The 23158-nt window shown below is 52.1% G+C and overlaps 1 protein-coding gene and 1 long non-coding RNA gene across 6 annotated transcripts in view; both read left to right on the top strand.

Moving 5' to 3' along the window:
• The window catches only part of DLGAP2 (DLG associated protein 2), a 781526-nt gene that overhangs the window by 238683 nt on the left and 519685 nt on the right, over window positions 1–23158 (top strand). The window lies entirely within an intron of this gene.
• On the top strand, window positions 13662–20346 carry LOC147581415 (uncharacterized). Its single transcript, XR_015249895.1, has 3 exons — window positions 13662–14651; window positions 14766–14953; window positions 20182–20346. It is a non-coding gene; the product is annotated as an uncharacterized LOC147581415 (long non-coding RNA).

Genomic DNA, 23158 nt, shown 5'->3' on the forward strand with positions numbered 1-23158 from the left:
AGAAAATCCCAAGGGCAGGTCAAGCACACCTCCCAGGGGTGTATGTAAACAGTACTGTGCCCGGTTTCCCTCGAAACAAGCATCCTGGAACTTCGACATAAAAAGGGGTCGCCTCCCTGGGAATCGCACCGTTTTATACCCTTTCCAGAATTTCTCTCTGGGACCCTTCGTGGGCCTGGAATCTATCCAGAGGGAGTATCATTTGACCTGGGTGGACTTTACGTTCGGAGGTATTGATTGCCGCGTTCTTCAGCAGAAGTAAGTGGTTAGGTGGCCTGCAGAACCCTTGCGATGGACTGTTCTGTTCACTGTGTGCAAGTCACCCCAGCAAAATCAAGAGTCCGGATTGTGTGATCCTCATTTTGTGCAACTGTCTCGTGACTTTGGCTACTGTTTCAGCTGTTTCTGAGGAACGTGTACTTCAAGGCGTCATGCTGTACGACTTGGTTTTTCAGATTGAGGGATTGGTCCCCATCAGTTCACGTGGAAGATGAACTCAAATACAGAAATTAGTTCATGAAAATTACAAAGCAAATCTTACAAATCTCAAAATACTGTTTAAATATCTGGAAAATCTGGATATTTTTACTTGATGGTTTTCCTTTTCAGTTTATCTTACTAAAAAGCAAAGTAATATATATATATGCTCTAAGGCATTGAACCACTACAGGAAACTAGAAGGTGTTCGTGAGAACTCCTGCCTCTGGGGAATAACCACCATTAAACACCAAGTCCAAATAGTGCAAACTCTAGGAATACTTTGAGCAAATGAGATTGTATTCTGTTTGGTCCATTTTACAAAAATATGAAATGTAACTATTCAGTCTTAACAGAAGCAGTAAGTTGATGTGACGCTGAAGTCGTTGCCATTCTTGACACAAATATCTCTTCGTCCCAACAGATTTAATCCCTTAAAGAATTTTTTTTTTCAACGTTTATTTATTTTTGGGACAGAGAGAGACAGAGCATGAACGGGGGAGGGGCAGAGCGAGAGGGAGACACAGAATCGGAAACAGGCTCCAGGCTCTGAGCCATCAGCCCAGAGCCCGACGCGGGGCTCGAACTCACGGACCGCGAGATCGTGACCTGGCTGAAGTCAGACCCTCAACCGACTGCGCCACCCAGGCGCCCCGATCCTTTTTTTTTTTTAATTGTTTTAATGTGTTATTTATTTTTGAGACAGAGACAGAGCGTGAGTAGGGGAGGGGCAGAGAGAGAGGGAGACACAGAATCGGAAACAGGCTCCAGGCTCCGAGCCATCAGCCCAGAGCCTGACGCGGGGCTCGAACTCACAGACCGCGAGATCGTGACCTGGCTGAAGTCGGACGCTTAACCGACTGCGCCACCCAGGCGCCCCAGATTTAATCCCTTAAAAGGCCTTCTAAGAATAAAAAAAAAGAAAAAAAATTGAGCAATATTGGGAAGCTTTGAGAGAATGAGTAGTATTTTCATAGTCTCTCCTTTGTCCCAAGACCTGGAACGTGCACCTGTGCACACGCATGTGTCTGTGCCATGGAACCAGCCCCGCGGAGACTTCCTCTCCATTCTGCACGGGCTCAGTGCTCCCCACCACCCCTTTCACCGTGGCCTTTCTGTCTGGCCAGATCTGTTCTGATTCCTGGTTGGCTGAAGGGGTTCTTCTTAGCACCGGCTGTGGGGGTTGCGGCTTTGTTCCTCCTGGATGAGAACGTCTGTCTCCTGCTCTCGTTCTCCAGGGAACACTTGGCTCATCTCACCTTCCTGGGTTGTACGACTTCTGGGAGCTCACCAGACGCTATTCCCTCGTCGTCTTGCCCTGGACATTCCGTCGTCCTCCACCTGGCCCTTTCCCCTTTCCTTTCCATGGCCAGATTTTGTGACGCGGCTGACGTGCTTGCCACCAAGGTGCACAAGGCCGTGTTCCCTGAGTTGTTGGCGGTGGAGAGGGCTGACGACAGCCTTTCTGCCTGCAGCGTCCTCGGGCCGCAGTTTCCCACAGAACTGCCAGAGTCTAGTGTCGTATCACATCTACACGGCTGATGTTTTTTTAAAATTTTAGACTTAAATCTTACCTATGCATTTCTTGTACTGTGTACGGATGGCGTACAGTGTCGTCAGTCCTTTTCTGTTGGAGTTTGCAGTGATTCCTTCACGGCAGAGGCCCCTCCTCCGACGGTCTTGGGGGTTATTTCGGCCCCGCGTGTTTCTGCTTTCCCGTGAGGGTGTGTGGCGCTTCCTCTCCAGCCGAGCCGCTTACCCGCATCGGCCTGTGTATGGTCGTCTGATCTCACTTCCTCTCTGATTTCTCTGTGTTCACCTTGACTCTTCCATGGCAGGAACGGGGTTTCTGCCTGTATCTCTGCATACTTGCTCGTCCCGACTGACTTCTTGGTTCCGTGATGCTGGTTTAATTCCCTCCTCTGACTTTTTTACAAGGGAACGATTGCCTCCGTCTCGTCTCTTCTCACGTCATTAAGATCCAGAGGGGACGGTGCGAGAAAGCGCCTCTCCTCTGTCCGGGTCCAGAGGCCACATCACTTGATGGTGGTCCAGCCAGAAGCTTGCTGAGCGACTTTTGGACAAAAACATAATTTCATGTTATTTCCATGGGTTTGTTTTTAATGTTTATTATTTTTAGCCCAATCTTTGGCCACAAAATATTTAATAATTATAGTTTTTCAGATATTTCCTCTGTATAAAACCGCTTTTATGACACACAATTACTTATGAAAGTGTTTATGTTTAGAAGGTACTGTGTTAAAAAATATTAAGTTTGTTGAAATTTCTAAAGTAAGTTCTAGAGACAAAGGGGGGGAAAGCTGAGCTTTTCTTAAGGGTAAAACACAAGTAATGTTTTAGAATTGATTTAAGCATCACTGTTTGGTTTCAGCTTTCAAAATAATGCTGACGCTCGGAACATTACCTGGGTTCATGAGCATGGCGGGAAGCAAGCCATCTTTTCCCGATTCCTCTAGAGTATATGCAAGTGGTAATCTCCCTCCAAATTTCTGGCGCTCTTTCAACACCAAGAAGCGAGAAAAAGTCTCTGATTCGGAACTTCACCGAAGCAGATTTGAAGGCTGGACAATCGGCTGATGCTCTTGGGCTTGACAATAGGCTTGGCTGGGAAGGTGATCCATGTAAGAACTTGTTTGAGCTTAAAACACGGCCCTAAGAACCCAGTGAGTTGACTCCATGGTGGCAGGTGCTCATTTCCCTGTGTGGTAAACCATAATGGCCCTTGCCCTTCCCCTTCATCCTGGGGACCTTGCTAAGCACTTCTGTGCACCTGCCTCAGCTGCTGTCATCACCCCGTTTTACAGATGGAGAGTTTGAGGTGCTGAGCACGGTCCCTGCGGAGGCTGCACAGCTAACGAGGCGTGATGACAGGCTCTGTACCTTGGCCGTCAGACCCCAGGGCTCTTTGTCACCACATTAAAAAAAAAAAAAGGCACTACTACACAAACACAGTGTTTCTAGCTGGTTTTCAAACCTTTTCCACCTTTCCTTACGGTCCTGTGACCTGTTGTAATTAAGGGGAAAGAGGTCTTAGTGAGATGGTCACAGTGAATGTGTTTAACTAAACCCATGCTGAGGAAATTGTCGACAAGAAATGAGTGGTTTGCACTAAAAAGAGCCAAGCTTTGAAAGGCCAGAGTTTAGTAGGACATGTATTTAGCGGCACTTAGGAACAGTCCTTGGCATTGAGGGGCGGCATCAGGAAGGTCAGGAAGGTCACAGGGGAGCCTATCTGCTTTCCCTTTCTGAGCGTGGGAGGGGTGTGGTCAGCAGTGTCCCTGGCCAGGCCCCTCGAGGTGGGGGATGGGTCAGGTGCCTGCAGGGGAGGGGGCATACATACACTTTGGGGGGGTGCTGGTGTCCTGGGGAGGTCCTGGGTGCCCTGTGGGGGGGCCTGGTGTCCTGAGGGGGGGGTCCTGAGTGCCCTGTGTTGGAGGCCTGGTGTTCTGGGGGGACTGGTGTCCTGGGGGGGCCTTGGTGCCCTGTGGGGTGCCTGGGTGCCTTGTGGGGTCCCTGTGTGTTCCTGTGGAGGGGCCTGGTGCCCTGTGTTGGGGACCTGGTGTCCTGGAGGGCCTGGTGTCCTGGGGGGGCCTTGGTGCCCTGTGGGGTGCCTGGGTGCCTTGTGGGGGGCCTGGTGTCCTGTAAGGGGGGGCTGTGTGCCCTTGTGGAGGGGCCTGGTGCCCTGTGTTGGGGGCCTGGTGTCCTGGGAGGCCTGGTGTCCTGGGGGGGCCTTGGTGCCCTGAGGGGTGCCTGGGTGCCTTGTGGGGTCCCTATGTGTTCCTGTGGGGGGCTGGTGTCCTGTGGGGTGGCTGTGTGCCCCTGTGGGGGGGCCTGGGTACCCTGTGGGGGGGGCTGTGTGTCCCATGGGGGTTGGGTACCCTGTGGGGGGGGCTGTGTGTCCCATGGGTGTTGAGTGCCCTGTGGGGGGGCTGTGTGTCCCATGGGGGTTGGGTGCTCTGTGGGGGGGGGCTATGTGTCCCATGGGGGTTGGGTGCCCTGTGAGGGGGCTATATGTCCCATGGGGGTTGGGTGCCCTGTGAGGGGGGCTCTGTATCCCATGGGGTTTGGGTGCCCTGTGGGGGGCTGTGATGTGGGGCTTAGAGCCTGAATGCACTTGTTCCCAGCAGTGTCCCCTGATTCCTGAGTCCATCACCATTTTTAAAAAATTTTTTTAACATTTATTTTTTTTTGAGAGACAGAGAGAGACAGAGCATGAGCAGGGGAGGGGCAGAGAGAAAGGGAGACACAGAATCGGAAGCAGGCTCCAGGCTCTGAGCTGTCAGCACAGAGCCTGATGCGAGGCTTGAACTCATGAACCGTGATATCATGACCTGACCCGAAGTCGGACGCTCAACCCATTGAGCCACCCAGGCACCCCCCATCACCACTTTTAAAATTTTTTTTTTTCAACGTTTATTTATTTTTGGGACAGAGAGAGACAGAGCATGAACGGGGAGGGGCAGAGAGAGAGGGAGACACAGAATCGGAAACAGGCTCTAGGCTCTGAGCCATCAGCCCAGAGCCTGACGCGGGGCTCGAACTCACGGACCATGAGATCGTGACCTGGCTGAAGTCGGACGCTTAACCGACTGCGCCACCCAGGCGCCCCCATCACCACTTTTAAATTTTTTTTTTTTTTTTTTTCAACGTTTATTTATTTTTGGGACAGAGAGAGACAGAGCATGAACGGGGGAGGGGCAGAGAGAGAGGGAGACACAGAATCGGAAACAGGCTCCAGGCTCCGAGCCATCAGCCCAGAGCCCGACGCGGGGCTCGAACTCACGGACCGCGAGATCGTGACCTGGCTGAAGTCGGACACTTAACCGACTGCGCCACCCAGGCGCCCCTCCATCACCACTTTTAAAAGGGACAAAGAAAAACCAGATGGGTCCTAAATGACACAGGGAAGTGCCCAGTGGCTGAGAGGGAGGCATGGCCTTGAGGAGCACCCAGCAGGTGACAGGGGAGGGTGTGTTTGCTGTGGCTCCTGTGAGTGCCACTCCCCCTCCCCCACCCGTCTACACAGCCACAACTGGTAAATGGAGCTAATTCGCTGTTCAGTACGGTATGTTCTGTGCTCCCACTATGGCACACGGGCTTTCATCGTGACCGGGAATCCCAGTTTGACGTCAGCCTTCTTGTGTGCTCCCGAGGGACGTGCTGGAGGGACTTGGCCGTGTGGGTAGGCAGACCCGGTCCTGAGCCAGCGCATCCACCCCTGCTTCAGCCCACGTGGCCTCCAAAGACTCCCTGGAGGGCGGGCTCTGTCTCCCAGCAGCTGCTCTGTGTGGCCACAGCTGTGGGAGCAGGCAGCAGGTGCACACGAGGGAGCCGTGCGCCCAAGATCCCACTGCCCTCGTTACCTTCTCCTCATACTTAGGCCTCACCGCAGCCTCCCCTTTGGCTGGCATTCCTGGATGCTAGTTTTGATGGGAGCCTGGAAAAACACCGTGCAAACACTTCACAGGTTACATTGTTCATGAGCCCGGGGCCCGTGAATCCTGTTACAGATGTCATAGTCGGCGGCTGCTAGCATGACCCCTCTGACGTGTCTGCGGGTGGATGGAGCATTTCTCTGGCCACGTCACTTTCTAATGGAGTCATCTCTGGTGCTGACGGATGGCTGTGTAGCAAACCACTTCACAGCTTAGTGCCTTGAAACCACAGCCAACATTTATCGTTTCCAGAGGCTGAGGGAGAGCTGGGCTCCGTGGGCTGGTGCCTGGCCCTGCCGTGTGACGGGCCTGTGGTCGCCGGACTCTGTGGAGGCTGGGATGGCCCAGGTGCTTGCTCACAGGGCTGGCAGCCCCCCCCCTCTTAGGGCTGTTGCCCTGACCCCTTGGCTCCTCCAGGGAGCGCCATCTGGTGTAGCCGGGCTCCGCGTGGGACTGCCGAGTGACTGCACAGCCATCAGGGGCGATGCCCAGACCACTCAAGATTTTCTCAGGTGTGTTTTTACCGTCATGTTGTATTGAAACTATCTTTTTGTTTGGTGCCCATCCCCGCCGTTATAAGTTTGTCAAGTACCAGGAACATATTTTAAATCTTTTATCCCCGGGTTTTATTCCCGTGGAGATGCTTGACACAAAGCAAGCACCCAGCGCCTGTGAGAACAGAACTGACATATAAGTTGTTTTTAATTTTTTGGCTTCTAGAATATTAAAACCATCATTTCTAATTGACCTGTGCTAACGAAAATCTCCCTAGGACCATCCCTGGAAATGGAGGCGCTGGCTGCAGGTATCGCGTGTTTGTGACTCTTGATGTGCGTCTCACTGCTTCCCCTCGCGGCGGCACAGATTTATGTCTCCACGGGCGAGCCCCAGCAAGCCCTTTGTAGCAGCTTCCCCAGCATTGGCTCGTTTTCGTCTTGTCTCCTGTCTAAATAAACTGGCTAAGCTAAAGGAGCGGGTCACTATTCCTGTGAGTCGCATTTTGAGATTATGGTTACTTGTGACATAAGTAGGGGGGCTCTGGCTGACCGAACATGCGTGCAGTTTTGGTGTTGACTTGGATTGCACCTGCGGTTTAGGGCTAGCTCATACAGAACTGGAGGGCATGTATTGTAAGCACTATTCTGGAATCCGGATGCATGCTTTCACCCTTCTAGCCCCGTGACATGTGTGTGTTGGAGAGGGCAGCACGCCTGAAGGAGTCAGAGTCTGTCCACAGTCATCCCGCTGACCCTGTGGGCCAGTTATGGCGAGAACTAATTATCATCCTAATTTCACTATCAGATGGGTTTATGACCATGTTCCAGTAAATGCAGAAGTTTTGTTTGGTGCCAGTTAGACGGTATACCAGCAAATTGAACCCTTTTCCACGTTGTTCTGTCCCCTACTTTGTAAGATCCACTTGACATGATATTGTGCATGAATCGTCATGCTGTCGTGTTTTATATCCTCCAACTGCGTGAGAACATAAATATCACATAGTGCACAAAATTCACCGCCCTGGGGGGTGATCCTGTGTTTTGACTGTAGTGATGGTTACAAAAACGTGTGTGTGCCTGAAAATAAGGTGGTAGAACTGTCCACACAGTGTGCCCACGCCAATCTCCTGCACGTGTTGTGTGGTGTGGTCCTACAGCTGAATAAGGTGTCCACACTGGGGGAGGCGTACGCAGGGCCATTCTGTACTTCTCCCATATCTTCAAGTGCATCTGTAGTTATTTAAAAATAAGAACAGTCTTATTGGCAGCTCTGTGAGGAGTTCATAGCACATGGTTGAAAATCGCTGACGTCACGCGCAGGTGGGAATCCTTTCTGCCGACTCCCTCACAGGGTGTTTGCTCGAGGTCTTGAGGGGACAGTTGCTGACCTTGATTTTCTTGGGGTGAAGCTGTCGTCCTGTGACTCCCGCCCAGAAAGTTCTGTCTTCAAAGGATGCCATGGAAAAGTCAGCCTCCTCCTTTGTAAGGCAGCCCTTCAAATATTTGATGCCTGTACCGTGCTGGCTACACATCCTGATGTTGAAACGGTGCCCGTGTGGCAGGAATTTCCTTCCCTACAGCTTCGAAGATTTCTCTCGTCACATACTTACCCAGCTCCTCTCTGGGACTGTGGTCCCAGATGGTGTTTTCTGGGAGTGTGCTCCAGACGTGTCTGGCCAGCACAGTGAGAACCCGGGTTTCGTGGAGATCACAGGCAGCAGGGTAATGTTGGCGAGCTGTGTGTCGGAATGTGTGAGGCCCTGGGTCAGCCCGTCCCGGGGCCAGGGGTGGGGGGCATGCTCGGCTCTCACTTCATTGTCTCCAGTGCTGTGTGATTTCTGGAGGTGCACTACGGGGGGATGCGATCGGTGGCTGTCCTGAGGACCCTGTCCTGCTCGCATGCCTTTGGCTGCAAGCTTACCGAGGAGGGGTGAAGGGACAGAACTGGCATTTTCATGCTGCATTTTATTTCTCTATTTTTTATGGGCAATTGTTTTTTTAGCTTTTTAAATTTTAGTACAGTTGATACACAACGTTACGGTTGTTTCAGGTGTAAACGTAGGGATTCGACAAGTTGATACTATGCTGTCTTGTAATGTTGGTATAGCTCAGGATCGATTTCACTAGACATCTTAGTCGTGGACAGAGTCAGGTGACTAGTTTACATGTCAGAAGGGAAAACGTCCCGCTAGGCAGATGCTGTGCCTAAGGACACAGAGCCCCCCGATCTGCCCTGAATCCGTGCGGTCGGTGTGGCTGCCTTATGTCTAGGGTGTTTCCTGTAAAGATGCTAGTGGTGTTCTGGGATGCTAGCGGTATTTTGGGGCAAAATATACTTAACGGCCGGCCGGCTCCAACGCCGTCTGCTTGGGCGTAAGCAGGAGCAGTACCTGGCAGTGTCATAGGAGCCCCAAATAGGCAGGCAGATGATTTGGTTATGGCTTTCATTTGGTAAAATCTGTTTTGTGTCTTAACTGAAGTTGTGGTTTTAGGAACAGGGTTTTTGGCTTATTTTGAGCTCAGAAATAGGAGAATTTGTGTTTCTCAGATTTATAGCAAACGTATTTTAAAAGAGAAAATGTGCTATAATGGGGGAGAGGCTTATACCCATTCTCTGGTGCTCGGTTTCTGAAGAAGCATTGTGTCCCTGACAATAAAATGCCCTGTGCATGGGAGCAGATGTGTCCTCTCTAATCTGACGGGTTACGGAACCTGCGGATATATGCTTTCGTGTAGTCGAAAATGACATATGTTCTCCAGGCTAGAATAAGTTTTTAAGTATTTCCTATTTTTCACCAAAATTGATTAGAAAAGCCAGATCCTGATCTATCTCACCATCAGACATATTTATTCTGAAATTAGAAAGTATTTTTAAAATTCCGGGTCAAGGGGCACCTGGGTGGCTCAGTCGGTTAAGCGTCCGGCTTCGGCTCAGGTCATGATCTCATGGTTTGTGACTTCCAGCCCCGTGTGGGGCTCTGTGCCGACAGCTCGGAGCCTGGAGCCTGCTTCGGATTCTGTGTCTCCCTCTCTCTCTGCCCCTCCCCCACTCATGCTCTGTCTCTCTCTGTCTCAGAAATGAATAAACATTAAATGGAAAAATTTTAAATTCTGGGTCAAGATTTTGATCAGGAAGTAAATGTCAGTTGCCACTTAGAAGTATTGCAAAAATTTGAAAAGGTCGCTTGGAAATTTATACTTCAAATAGTATATACAAGGCCATGACATAGCGAGAAGTGATACTAATCATATTGTGTGATTTTAACATGATTGTGATCATATTCTAATTTGTAACAATTTTTAAAAGGAATTATGTTCTTGAAAAGGGAACAGTGAATATTTGTACATAAAATCATACTTTCTTACTGATTCACAGTAACTTAGATGGGTGACTCTTCCCACATGAGGTAAAGTTTAACGCATAGAAACATGACTTGAAATCCTACCAGATGCTTAATGTGGCCGTGGTTACTGGAGCAGCTCTGCTGTCCCCTTGGTTTTGCGTTCTGCATCTTGAGTGAGGGAGCCACTAGCTACTCTTAGTGACAGACCGCGTGCTCCTGACCATCAGCTTGCTGGGCGCCCGACCACCTGTGACATGTCGGCATAGTGGGTCTGCTCCCTGCCTGCTTCTGGGGGAGCCCTGTCCCTCCCATCCGTCCGTGCAGGGATGCCGGTGACCAGGTGGGTGACACCACTAGCCACACAACCTCCAGTCCACCCCTGGCCGGAGCCCCGGCGAGGAGCAGGGGAGGGCAGGGTGCAGAGTCCCCCACTGAATTCTGTCCCCAGACCGTCCTTGCGGCTTCTGCCGGCAAACCTCCCAGACACCCTGTGATGTCATGCCTTGTTTACCTGAGACCTTAGGGGGTACGTGTCCTCTGGACGCTGGGGCCCTGCTGCAGGCTTGGTCTTGAATGGCCCACATCCAGGATCCTGTTCTTCACTTTGGTCAGACGGCCGTCCTCATTATAAAACGTGCCACCTCTTCAAGAGCCCTCGGGTGCCGACTTGACTTCACTGCCCGCACAGCCCTGTTTTCCCTAATGCTCATCCTCCTGGCCTTCATGAAGTAGATTCAACTTGTGTTCATTAAGGCCCAGTCCACACGCATAGCAGGAAGATACCCAGTTTCCATTTTATTAGAAATTTCATGGACCTTGTGTGAGCTCACTGTGTAACAAGCAGGACTGGCTGTCTTTATAATGGCTTATTTCACCCAAGGAGCACACCGAGTTTTTGAAGGAGGATCTAACTGTTGAGAATTCGGCTGTCATCCAGAGTTAATACCTGGAACAGACCTTCACGGATGTGCTGATGTGTTTCTTCATAAGTGTGGAGGATTAGGTGGGATGTCTAAATGTGAGTGGGGCTGTGAGCTTTCCCTGGTGGGCTTTTTCCCAGGTTGAGTGCCCAGCCTGGGGAGGGGGTGGAGTAGGGTATTCACGCCCTGTGTCAGCAGGAAGTGGAGTCCGTGACCCTGACAGAGCTCGGGTGTTTTATTCTGCTACGAATTTGCATTGTCAAGGACCAGAGATGCCCCTGATCATGTCAACCCGCCCTGTGTGCAAAATGGGCCACGTCTCCTTTGTCTTGAGGCGTGTAGTCCTTGCTTACGTAACCCTGGCGCTTTGCAAAGCCAGGTGGGACTGACTTGAGAGATTATTATCTAAACTAGAGAATAATCAGTAGCAAAGGCCCATCCGTCTTGTCAATAGCAGCACTGTGAGACACTGTACCAGACCTGGCTTGCCACTAACAAGCCTCTGGGGTGCTTGCGTTTTTGCACACTGGAGCTCATGCAACTGAAGAACACTAGTGTAATTTGTCTTTCAAAACAGGTTTCTGGGTACGGCTTTAATAAAGTAAAAATGAGCGTTAGGGCTTCATTGCATTTCTTGTGGTTACTCTCAGAGACCGAAAGAATTATTTAGAGTCAACAGACTGTTGTTTTAAGAATATGTTTTAATTGGTTGGTCACCAGCTGTTTAGGTATAAACACACACGTGTGTACCCACAAGCGTGCACGGACGTGCACACACACACATGCACATACATGCACACACCCAAAATACATACACACATGCATGCATACACATGCAAACACACGACACACAACGTATGCACATACATGCACACAAATATGCAAACACACGGCACACAATATACGCACACACACGCACACATGCATATGCCCGTGCACACACATGCGCGCACACACACACACATGCAAACACACGGCACACAAACATACATGAAAACAAATGTCACACAATGTACGCACACACACGCACACACATGTGCAGATTCAAACACAGACACATGTGTACATGCTGTCTGAAAAGTCAGTGGTGCCCCTGACTTACAGGCAGTCTGCAACTCCTGTTCTGTTAAAGACGTTCAGTGGAGCGTAATGAGCTTTAAAAAAAAATCTGAGCCACTGGGAGCAGCTTAGCTAGTAGGTGGCCACCTCAGGGGTGTGATTTGAGGGACCTGAGAAAATTATCTTCCCAATTTCCTGCCATACTTACTGGGTTTTTTCCTTTGAAGATGAATTCCTGAGGGTCTGGGAGACTCTGTTTTAACCCCCTGCAGTTACATTTGGATCACATCTTAGGAATCTACACTGTTCATTGTTTTGCTGTGATTTCCCTCAAGGTGTATGTACAGGCAGGACCCAAAAGAATGAGCCTGGACAAGTGATCCTCAGGGTTGGGTCCCTCACTGACCAAGGAATCAGGAGCCGGGGACAGACGGTTTTGCTTAGGGGTTTGTGTATTTTGTCACGGGAATTCTCTTGTTCTGTCCTTTGCTGGTCATGTGTAGGTGGACACAGAAACACGTTCTAAGCTCCAGACTGGTTCCTGGGGTGGCTCAGACCAGGAAGCATGACTCTGATAGGAGAAGTGGCCTGGAGACCTTTTCATAGGCTCTGCAAACGAGGGCCAGGGGCTTAGCAAGCCCCTGCAAGCCTGTCTACCTCGCACCCTCTGCCAGGCCCCTCAGATCCACCTCTGAGCTGAGCTCTGTGGTGTCCTGAACGTGGATCTTCGGCTGCCATCCTGTGACCTGCTCCTCTGACATCATTTACCTTTGGTCCCTGATGAGCCTGAACGCCTGCCCGTATTCTCCACATAGTTGTCTCTGTTCCTGGAATTAAAGAAAACGCTGATGGAATGAAGCCTTTTCTCAAAACTGATACTATCTTTGGGCTAAAAACACATGCATCCTGGCTCCCGAGGCTGGTTCTCCTGGGAGCTCTGTGTCTGTGTTCTTGGGAAGCTGTGTCCGGGCTGGGTGGGCGCTGTGTGTCCCCCAGCTTCCTCTGACCACAGCTTCTCTCCGCCACGTCTTCACGGTGCAGTTCAGGCTAACACCCAAGTGCTTGTTAAATGCCTGACGACTGATTTATTTATTTTAATCTTTATTTATTTTTGAGAGAGAGAGAGAGAGACAGCGCGTGAGCTGGGGAGGGGCGAGCAGAGAGAGGGAGACACAGAATCTGAAGCAGGATCCAGGCTCCGAGCTGTCAGCACAGAGCCCGACGTGGCTCTGTGCAAGTTCATAACCTGACCCGAAGCCGGACACTTAACCAACTGAGCCCCCCAGGCGCCCCAGATGCCTGATGCTTTAAACGTGTGTCTTGTTTAACCCCCAGGCCCCATGGGGGGCCCCTGCCAGTGTCGTTCCAACTTTACACAGGAAGAAGCCTGGGCTGGGAAGACACTTTCCATCTTCGTGGGGGTAATAAATGCCGAGTCGCAATGCTCCTGGGTCCTGCTGGCCCCCCGCACTCTCGCGTTGTCTCTGCAACGCCAGGGTTCATCCCAGGTTGTTGACAGACCCCTGCTACTAATTCTCTTCCTGTTTGTGAGGAGTCAGGAGCTCTTTGTATACATTTTGAACTGTTGAACTAAATCATTGGTGTGAAAAAGTTAACAAGTGTTTGTTAAGTGCCTGCTGTGTACCATCCCGCATGCAGGATAGAGTAGGGCCTTTTAGCCTCTTGTAAACTGATGAGGAAGAAGCGTAAATGCAGATGAAAGAACAGGGGAGGAGAGTAGAGGCTTGTGTGCTGGCTGCGATCTTGCAGACTTCGGGATGGAGAACTCACCATGTGTGCCCTGGGGCTGGCGCTGGACCTGGGTCTCGAAGGGGTCTCCGGCATGACCCTGGACCCCTGGGGTCATGACCTCCTGAGTCTCCACAGGGTCTCTGGCGTGCAGGGGACGTCCCGCACATTCATCCCGTCCTGACCCTGCATGGCTCCAGTTCAGGCCAGTGAACCACCGTCCGTGTGCCACTACGTGTTGTTATAAATAAAGTTTTATCAGCACACAGCTCCCTCCCCGCCCCGCGTTGCTCCGTCCTCCCCGGGCTGCTGTCCTGCTGCGGTGATAGTCGTGGCAGAGAACGTGTCCTCCTCAAATGCTACTGTATTTTCTACCTTGCCTTTGTGGAGAATGGTCCCTCCCTCACTGTCCCTGTACCCTTACCGTGCTTTGCTGTGGGCGGGCGGAGGCGTGGTCCAGACACAGGGTCAGGGCTTTGTCACTGATTTAGGGTGGTGGGTAGCATAAATAAACTGGGCTTTGAAGAAGAAGCAGGAGTAGTTAATGTGACCACAGGGCATCTTCCTGTGACTCTGCTTTGCGTGAAGTCAGGACGTTCTCTGTGAAGACATCACCTTTACTGTCTTGCTAGTTAGCGGCTCTCAGCTGCCCTGCAGGTATATGTGCTCGCGCCAAGGTTGATCAGCCCCAGCAGCCCTAGCGCCTGCAGACCCTGGTTCTCGCCCTGCCCTGCCCCGCACATGTTCCCCTTGGCAGAAATTAAAATCCGTTCACCCTCACGATCGTGTTGAAGACTCCTAACTCGTGATATTTAACCAAAGTTCGTAATTTTTACATTATTCTAGACCCTATTCTTGGAAGTATTTTGTTAATTCCAAGGAGACACATTTCAACTGTCACTTCAACTAAAACATCACTGTTTGAGATTTCATCTTCTTGTCCGTTAAAGAACATTTGGTGCCGCGTTGCATGTGATTTCCTTTCCAAACCCTGAAATCCAATAACAATGACAAGCTGACGCGGCTGTTGGGAAGGACGGTCGGAAGGCAGTCCTGCGCTCCCGGAGCAGAGACAGATGCGTCTCTGCGGGTGACAGCCACCGTCCACAGTCTGATACCCTCGAGGCACGGGAGGAAGCAGCTGAGAAGGTCAGTGCTGTCAAAGTGCTCTTGGCCTGTCCTGTTTGGAGGAGTCCTTTGTTGTGTGCGATGTGCCACCATCCGAGTTAGAGCTGTTTTCACGCACGCGCTGTTCTCTCCTAGTGAGCACGAAGCACTCTTCACACCCGAGAAACACACCGCGGACGACAGGTGGCTCGTGCACAGCTCGCCGCTCGCTGCTGGAGCTCAGGAACCCGTCCCCCTCCTGTACCGAGGTGCTTGTACCAAGTGACAGTACCCGGACCAGCGGGCCTCCGCTGCAGAGTCACCACCCAGGACAACTCCACAAAGTAAGATTTTCACCCAGAATCTCCTGTAGGAGAGAATTCTCTCTGTGTCCTGAGTGTAACATCTGCCCTCTGCGGACAGGGTTCAAGATGAGCGTCCTCTGGTGGTGGAGGCCGTGTCTGGGTTTGAAGGTGAGTTGTTCCCACAGTATTTAGTAATCCTACGTTTGCAGGGAATGTGGCTTCTTTTGCTCCCGATTCGGACTATTCTAGAATTTGCTTTGTTGTGATTATGGGTGGGATCTGTTTTGGCCATATTCTCTTAGCTGCTGGCATCTGTCAGGGATGCATGTGGGGTCGGTGATCCAGCCTTTGGCCCAGGATAGGGTAAACTGAGTGACGCCCGGCCTTGGGGTGTGAGCATGGATGCCTTACAGGGACAGCATGGACTGCTGGGCCCCTTCCAGCACAGCCTGTGTGCAGGAATGGGGGAGGGAGTGAGGCATAGGAGCTGCTTCTCTGGGAGCGCCGTAAAGTTATTCTGTGAGCTTTGGTTCAGTATTGCAGTCGCCAGCAAGTAAGACACACGCGAGGAAGCAGACGTGGATATTAAGGCGTGATGGCTGTAAGCCTGTCTCTGTAAAGTCGATGCATCGTTTTCCAGGGACGGATAAATTATACAGTTGTTTGCGTATTTGTGTCCTAGAGCAGGCTTGGTCAATGGTCTTGCAATTAGGCGACCTGTTTATTTATTTGCTTTCAAAGTACAAGGGGACCATCCTGTTCCTAAAAAAATGCTGAGCTCTAGTTTTGACGTGAACCGAGGAGGCAGGTTAGAGGCCCGAAAGAACGTGTGTTTTCCAACCGTCAGGCCCTGGCCGGCAGGAACACTGGCTTCTCTCAGTCAACAAGTGTTTGCCAGTTTCTTTCTCTGAGTGTAGTGCTCCAGAACCTTCTCTGAGGAGCGAGGGTTTGCACGCAACAGTGCTACGGTGTTCCAAGGTCTGCACATGTACCAACCACCTCACCTCGTTTTATACTCGGAACAGGTCGAGGTCTTTGGAGTTGTGACCACATGATTTGTTAGCTGAATCAGCATGTGTTTGAGAGTGAGAGCAACGTGTTAACCAGAGTTACCAGGACGGTGGACACCAACTGGGATTGTACGGATGATACGGGACGTGTGACCCCCTGAGCTTAGGACCCCTTGGGTTTCAAAGGAGCCGAAACCCAATCAGAGTGTCCCAGGCCAAAATGAGGTTGGTTCTCCAGCCGTTGGGAGAGACCTTCCCGAACCCAGAGCACGGCAGACGGCACTATCGTCCGGCTCTGGGTTTGCCTCACTGAGGGTCCGTACTTGAGAGGCTGAACGTGGTCAGTCTGCAGACTCGGGATTCCTGGCAGAGCGAGTCTGTCCGGCTCAGTGGAGACCAGCGTCCACCCTCCTCACTCCTCATCCACGTGCTTGCTGGTCATGGTCCTTGGGAGCAGGAGGAATGGTATCCAATATCCCGCTGCAGGAGGGCTCGGTTCTTGTCCACAGATCATAGATGGAGACCCTGAAAGGCAGGTGGAAATGATTTACCAAAAGTCAGCTGATCAGCGAGTGTCAGGTTGAGGGTGGAAATCCGTGTGCCGCTGTGATGGCCACATGTGTTTAAAGTAATCCGTGTCACCTTCACCGTGTTCCTGGGGACAGACAGTACCAGCCGAGGTGAAGCACCTTAGGTCCTGAGAAGATGAGCGTGCCCTTCCCACTAGAAGCTTCGTAAGGAGATCCAGACGTGTGGAATTGCTGATTTTTCTCAGGCATGAGAGGCATCATTAAGCAACCAGGCATAAAATGCCATATATTTTGTATCTCGTATTTGCTCAGAGAAGAACACTGAACCCATCTCATGTCCTGGTGATGGAGGTGGTCTGTGAGATACAGGACGGGGCTGGGGAGCCTGTGGTGTCCTCTTGTCTGGATTCCAGCAAAGACCTTGTTGCTTGTAGGGGTGGATTAGCTGTGCTGAGTGCGGCTAACATCTCTGGGCCAGTTACCAGACTGATTTCCCCCTGATTATAGAACCACAAATTGCGGGCAGGCAGAAACCTGTCTTGGCCGTCCTGATCTCAGGCAGTCAGAGGCCTGGACAGACTGTCTATTCATATGATAAGAAGAGTGAAGGAGACAAAGTAATTCCCTAAATTGGTGAGAACTCAGCTGCAGACTACACAAGACTTAAATTCAAATGATTTTACCCAGAGTTTATTTCCCAGGGAGAGGCCGGGGATCCAGGGTCCTCTCCTGCTGTGTCTCCTGACCATCTATCTGTCACATGCCCGGGCATCATGGGGTGTCCTCTGTTTGTGACGGGTGGTGTGGACCTGTCACTCTCCGACTTGCTGCCAGGTCAGCACTCCCTCCAGGCAGCCTCTGGGCACACCTCCTTCCTCACGTCCCAGCTGGTGTGGCCAGGTTGCGGGTGTAGGAGGGAGCCGTCCAGATCCCAGGGAGTCAACCTGAGTGAGATGTGCGGGGGCAAATCCAGAACAATGCGCGAGGTGCTGAGTGCTGTCCCCCACCCGTCCCCCTCACCCTCCGGGGCAGAGAATCAGATGAGGAAATAGACGCCCCTTCCCTACAGGCAGGAAAGGTCGACCAGAAGTGTGCCCGTCCCACTGTGGAGGGGATCAGAGGCTGTCACCGTGGCAGGCTTGTAGTGACCTTCTGGTCTGTGCTGGATGTGCTTAGGTTTAGAGCAGGAACCTCGCACCCGGCGAAGTCCCAGGAACCCATGCGGTGTCCACACCGTCGCTGTGACCAGGGCACCAGCAGCTCCTTCTCAGGTGTCGGGTTCTGCAAGGACACAGCCCCGCTAACAGTGGTACCATCTGTGTAGATGCCCGGGGACGAAGGGACCGCCGATGAGGTTGTTAGCAGAGCGCCAGAGATGGGACGTTTCCGAGGTGCAGCTTCAGCTTTTACAGATAAAGAGTTCTTTGAAGTTCTGGATGATTCTTTCCAAAAGGTTGTCCTGATTCACCTCCAGAAAGGTCAGCATGTTTTAAGATAGAAAGCAGGGTCCTGTTGGTTATGTTTGGTAGAAGGTGTTCCTTCCCAGCTGCCCGGGCTCTGTGGTTGTAGCTGGCCGGGCACATCCTGTGGGACACACTTTCCTGTCTGCAGTAATGGACCTGAGGCTGGTCCATACTTGACAGAGTGACCCGTTGGAAATACGGCCCAGGCTCTGGAGTACGTGTGTGTGTGTGTGTGTGTGTGTGTGTGTGTGTGTGTGTGTGTGTGTGTGTGTGTGTGTGTGGCAGGTCTGTGTGTAACTGCATGTGCGTGTGTGACTGCACGTGTGCGTGTGGCGGGTTCCAGTCCTTCTGCTCGGGGGCCTGTTGGTTCTGTTGTAGCCAGATCCCGCGCCCGCCCCGTCTCTTCCGTTTGGGGCCTGTTCTCCACTTTCTCGTGACTGCGGCGAGATGCCACTTCCCGTGGCAGCCGTGTCCGCATTCCTGATTCCAGCTGGTGCTCCCTCCTTCCACCCACGAGTGCTCAACCTTACAGCTTGGGTGAAGAGTTTGCTGCCCAAAAGCTCTGCGCCCCTGGCTGCCCGCTTTCTGTTCTGATTCGCCTCACCTCCACCTCCTGCGTCTGTGTCTGCGGCTGTCAGTCTGATTTGCCTCCACCCAGGTGCCACATGACGTGGCAGGGACAGTGTATGTCCCACCTGGACGGGACGAGGTCCTCGTGGCTGGGGCTCCGGTTGACAAGGAGCACCCGTGGGAGATGCTTGAGCTCCTCCCCACATCACCAGGTCTCCCCTTGGCGACACAGCTCTGGACCAGGGGCTTCTCCCTTCACGTGGCCGTGACGTGGGCACCTCAGCGGTCCCGGTTGCCTTGACCAGAATCCCTTTCTCCTGCTGGGGCAGAGCCGAAGTGAAAAGGGGTGACCCATGCTCTTGCCCCTTGATGGGAGGGGGGCAGCGGTGTGGGTGTGTTCTCTGTGCTCATGAGACCACAGATGCTTCACGCTGAAGGGGGGGGGGGGCATGCAGTGTTTCAGAAGCCCAGCTTGCCTGTGCAAGAAGATGAGCCTTGCAAGTATCCTGTGTCTCGGGGGATTAGGCCAGATGATCCCCGAAGCCCCCATGGTCGAGGTGAAAGACTGACCCTGCTTCCCGACCTGGGGCGTGGCTCCCTGAAGTTAGGGAGAAGCCAGAGCAGAGTTCCGGAATGTGCTTGGATGCCTGGGCAGATCAGTGGGATTCGGAACGCAGCTGATGTAGCTGGCCGCATTTTATCAGGTCCTGCTTCTTTCCACATGTACAGCGGTTCCTTCTCTGTGGACGCATACACACACACGCGCGTGCATACACGCGTGTGGACAGAGATGCAGTTACTGTACGTGTGTGTGCATTTATGCACGTATGTGTGCATGTAGTCCCACGTCTGTGTGCGTACGTGCAGCCATAATTACCATCCCCAGACACTGGAAAGGGCCCCAGGTGGCATCCTGATTTTGTGGGCTCTGTGTCCCTGGGAGAACCCATTTTCATCAGAATGTCTGCCCTTGTTGGGTTCTTCTAGAACATTCTCCAGGCATGGCCCATGCTGCTTTCTAACCAGCAATCCTCCCGCTCCTGTCCTCACCTCCATTCCCTGGCCCCATCTCTGTGTTTTCTTGCGCAGTTATGGCGGCAGACAGACCCGCGTCTACAGGCTGTTTTTTGATGCTTTTCTCTTGGATTCCTGTCTGTTTAGCAAATCTTCACTCTAAACCCGCCGTGTGCCAGGCACTGGGATGGCAGAGATTCATAGCATACGGTCCTTTCCAAAGGAGCTCATTTTCTAGTTGGAAGAGGGCTATCTAGACAATAACGTTCATGTGACAGGAATGGGTCCAGGATGGAGACAGCTGTCAGGATGGTTTTGGGAGGGAGTCTCTGGTTTAAGTGACTGGCACGCGCATCCTTGGAGTCCTCCACCATGGGCACTTGCACCAGCGAGGATGGAGCATTCCCCCCCCCCCCCACCGGAGCCATGCCTGGCTGATGTCTCCCTGGGTGTGTGGATGGCGGTGCTGTCCCCCGTGACACACGCAGGGCGGTCGCCCTGGGCCCCGGCGGTGGGACAGGCTGATGTCTCCCTGGGTGCGTGGATGGCGGTGCTGTTTCCTGACGCACGTGGTGTGGTCGCCCTGGGCCCCGGCGGTGAGTGTGCTCTTGGCCACCCTGCCCATGTTCTAAACCACTGCTGTTGTGCAGACTTTCCTAACAATCTCCCTTTCTTCACAGGTCGCTTACAGAAGACGGTTTGTCACCACACACAGCTCTGTATCTGCAAACTGAAAACAGTTCACAACAATGGCAGAAGGACTCAGGAAATTCTGTCGCTGTTTAGTTATTCTGTCATTTTGTATCAAAATGTTAAAACTGAAATTAAACATATATGAAACATTTGGTGCGACTGGGATTTGTTTTTAATGTTAGCTTTATTAAGGGATAATTGACGTAAAGTTGTCAGATATTTGAGTGCGTATCGCGGTGGCACAGTGTGCACATGTGTTGTGAAAGGGTCCCCACCATCTGGTCGGTTACCATCGTCAGGTCGCAGAGCTGCGGTGAGGGCGGTTAAGGTCTGTTCCCGTAGCAGATTCCATCACACGCTCGTGTCACTGACGTGACCACCGTGTTGACATTAGATGCGGGGCGTCGTTCACCTTACGGCTGAAGGTTTGCGGCTTTCTACCGACCTGTGCCCTCTTCCCGCCCCAGGGCTCTGTGTCTGGGACGCTGACCTGTGCCGCTCTGTCGTAGATTCTTAGATTCCGCATACACGTGATACTGAGGGATTTGTCTTTCTCTTGTCACCTCACTTAGCGTAAGGCCCCCAAAGGTCCATCCAGGGGGCTGCAAATGGCGGGATTTCCTTCTTTCTTGGGGTTGAGTGACAACATGCTGGGGTGTGTGTGTGTGTGTGTAAATATGTATTTACACATCCACTATCTCTTCTTTATTCATCTGATGGGCACTTACACTGGTTTCATAATGGCTCAGATTTCTTGTCCAAGCAAAGCATCACATTTACCTATAAATCTTTATGTTTACATATAAATTAGCATACAGTGTGTATCTAGTCATGTGTATTTATTTTTAGGTATTTTATCTATTTATGAACACGCCCACAAGATTATTGACAGGTTTTAAAGTATGTTGTAACCAGTCCTCCCATAACAAATACATTCTCATTTCTCTTTATTTTTGAAATTCAAAGATTATCACTGAACGTTGGGAATATCGTCTGTCTTTTATGTATGCTCTCTGTATAAATTATTAAGAATCATCCACGTTTTGGGCTTTAACATTACCCAGTAAGGATCCTATTTTGAGAAGCTGGAGGTGATTATTACCCACAGTGTTTTGTGGCAGGTGATGTGTGTGTCTGTGGTGGACAGGCCTCCTCTTTAGCTGCAGAATTCAGTTACAGTTGTTCAGTGTGAGCTACTTCTGGGCAAGGGTAGTAAGGCAGGAGGACACGGAGACTTTGCCCATGTCACCGTTACGTGACTCATACAAGGGGATGACCACGAACCAGCAGGTTGTGAATACGCATTAACTCCAAGACTGGTGGAGGGCCCACCCATTAGGGTCCAGGCACAGTGCTTGGTGCAGTGGTTTTAGGCAGTGGACGTGGCGTGGGACAGCACAATGTGCCCCCACACTTGGGGTGCGCCGGGGCACAAGGAGGGTTCGGGCAGTGGAAGGCCGCAAGAAGGCCCTGGTGGCAGGGCATTAGCCGGGAGTCCTCTGCAGAGACCTGCACTGTGGCGGCTCCCTAGGGCTGCTTCTGCAGGGGGTGTGCGATAGGTGTGAGTGGAGGGCAAGGGAGGGGAGGCTTGTGAGACCCCTGTGACCCGGGTGGTGGCTGGCGTGGAGAGGAGCAGAGACAGAGAGTCCTGGGAAGGTGGGTCCAGTGGGGAACAGTCAACGGTGCCTCACGGCCAAGCAGGCATGGGTCGGGAGAGGGAGGGACCCAGGCTGGCTGCTGGGTCCTGCTTGAGCCATTGGGAGGGTTGTGCTAGCAGGACACAAGCCGCGAGGCCGGGGGCAGGTGCACGTATGACCTCTTGGTTCTGGTGCCGATGTGGTGCTTATGGGTCATCTGCGTCCAGGACTCAGGTGGGGCCGTGGGGCATGGACAGGGTCTGGGCTGGGGCTGCTTTGGGAAGGTGCATCCTGGTGAGTCCAGATTCACATCTGGATGTTAATTTGGGTGGGAGGGGGGCTGGGATTTTCTGGGAAAGTCCTCTGGTGAGATAAGGGGAGGCCCAGAACCAAACTCCATGGAGACCATCGTTGAAGGCAGGGAGACGTGGAGGGAGGGATGCTGGGAAGGAATCGGTGTGAGAGGGGAGTGGGGTGTCAGGGAAGCTGCTGGAGGGATGATGTGGCTATCTCGTCCCACTGCCGGGGGGTCCCTTCCTCCTTTGTGGCTGGATGATGTTGCAGGACCAGGTGAGGTGGCAGGAGACCCTGGTGACAGCAGTTTCACTGACGCCACTGGGAGTCGACTCAAGGGCAGGGAGGGCTGGCACACGAGGGTCGCCTTTGTGCCCACTCTGCACAAACTGCACTGTCCTCGAAGGTGTGGGGGGCTCTCGGGGCAGGGGTGGGGGTGGGGGGCTGGGGAGGAGGGGTGTGTTTCTGAATTGGACGAGTGGGAGCTTGTTTGAGTTCCGGTGGAATCCAGCGTGAAGACCATGATGGAGTGCCAGAGCGGAGGCTGGCAGATGCTCTGATACGATGCCATGGGAAGGCTGAGGCGGGCCGTCGTCGTGATGTGGGGGGCTAGCCCGTCATTTTTATTCAACTTCAGAAATCTAAAAAATCCACTCAGTCATTTCTTTTTCCTGAAAGAGATACTTTGACCACGTGGAATAATCGTCTTCATGGCTCATGTTCCTTCTCCATACAGTCTGTTATACGCACCCCAGCCTCTCAGGCCCTGCACCTGCTTTCCCGCCCGTGCCCCCCCCCCCCTTTATGGCCTATTGACATGCAGGTCCCCGCTCCTGGTGGCCCCTTCCAGAAGTAACGGAACAGTTGTGTGTTCCACACTTCAGTCCCCAAACTCTGTAGTTCTCTTGTATTTCTTCCTGATGTGTTATGAAAGTGTTTATATAGACATATTCACACGGGATGCCATTCAGGAGTAAATACATTGATCAAAATATACTGACACTTTTAAAATTTGGTGCTGGCTGCAGGAAAT

This window comes from Puma concolor, chromosome B1 (assembly GCF_028749965.1).
Source record: "Puma concolor isolate L17-30 chromosome B1, mPumCon1.1.hap2, whole genome shotgun sequence".
Taxonomy (NCBI): Eukaryota; Metazoa; Chordata; class Mammalia; order Carnivora; family Felidae; genus Puma; species Puma concolor.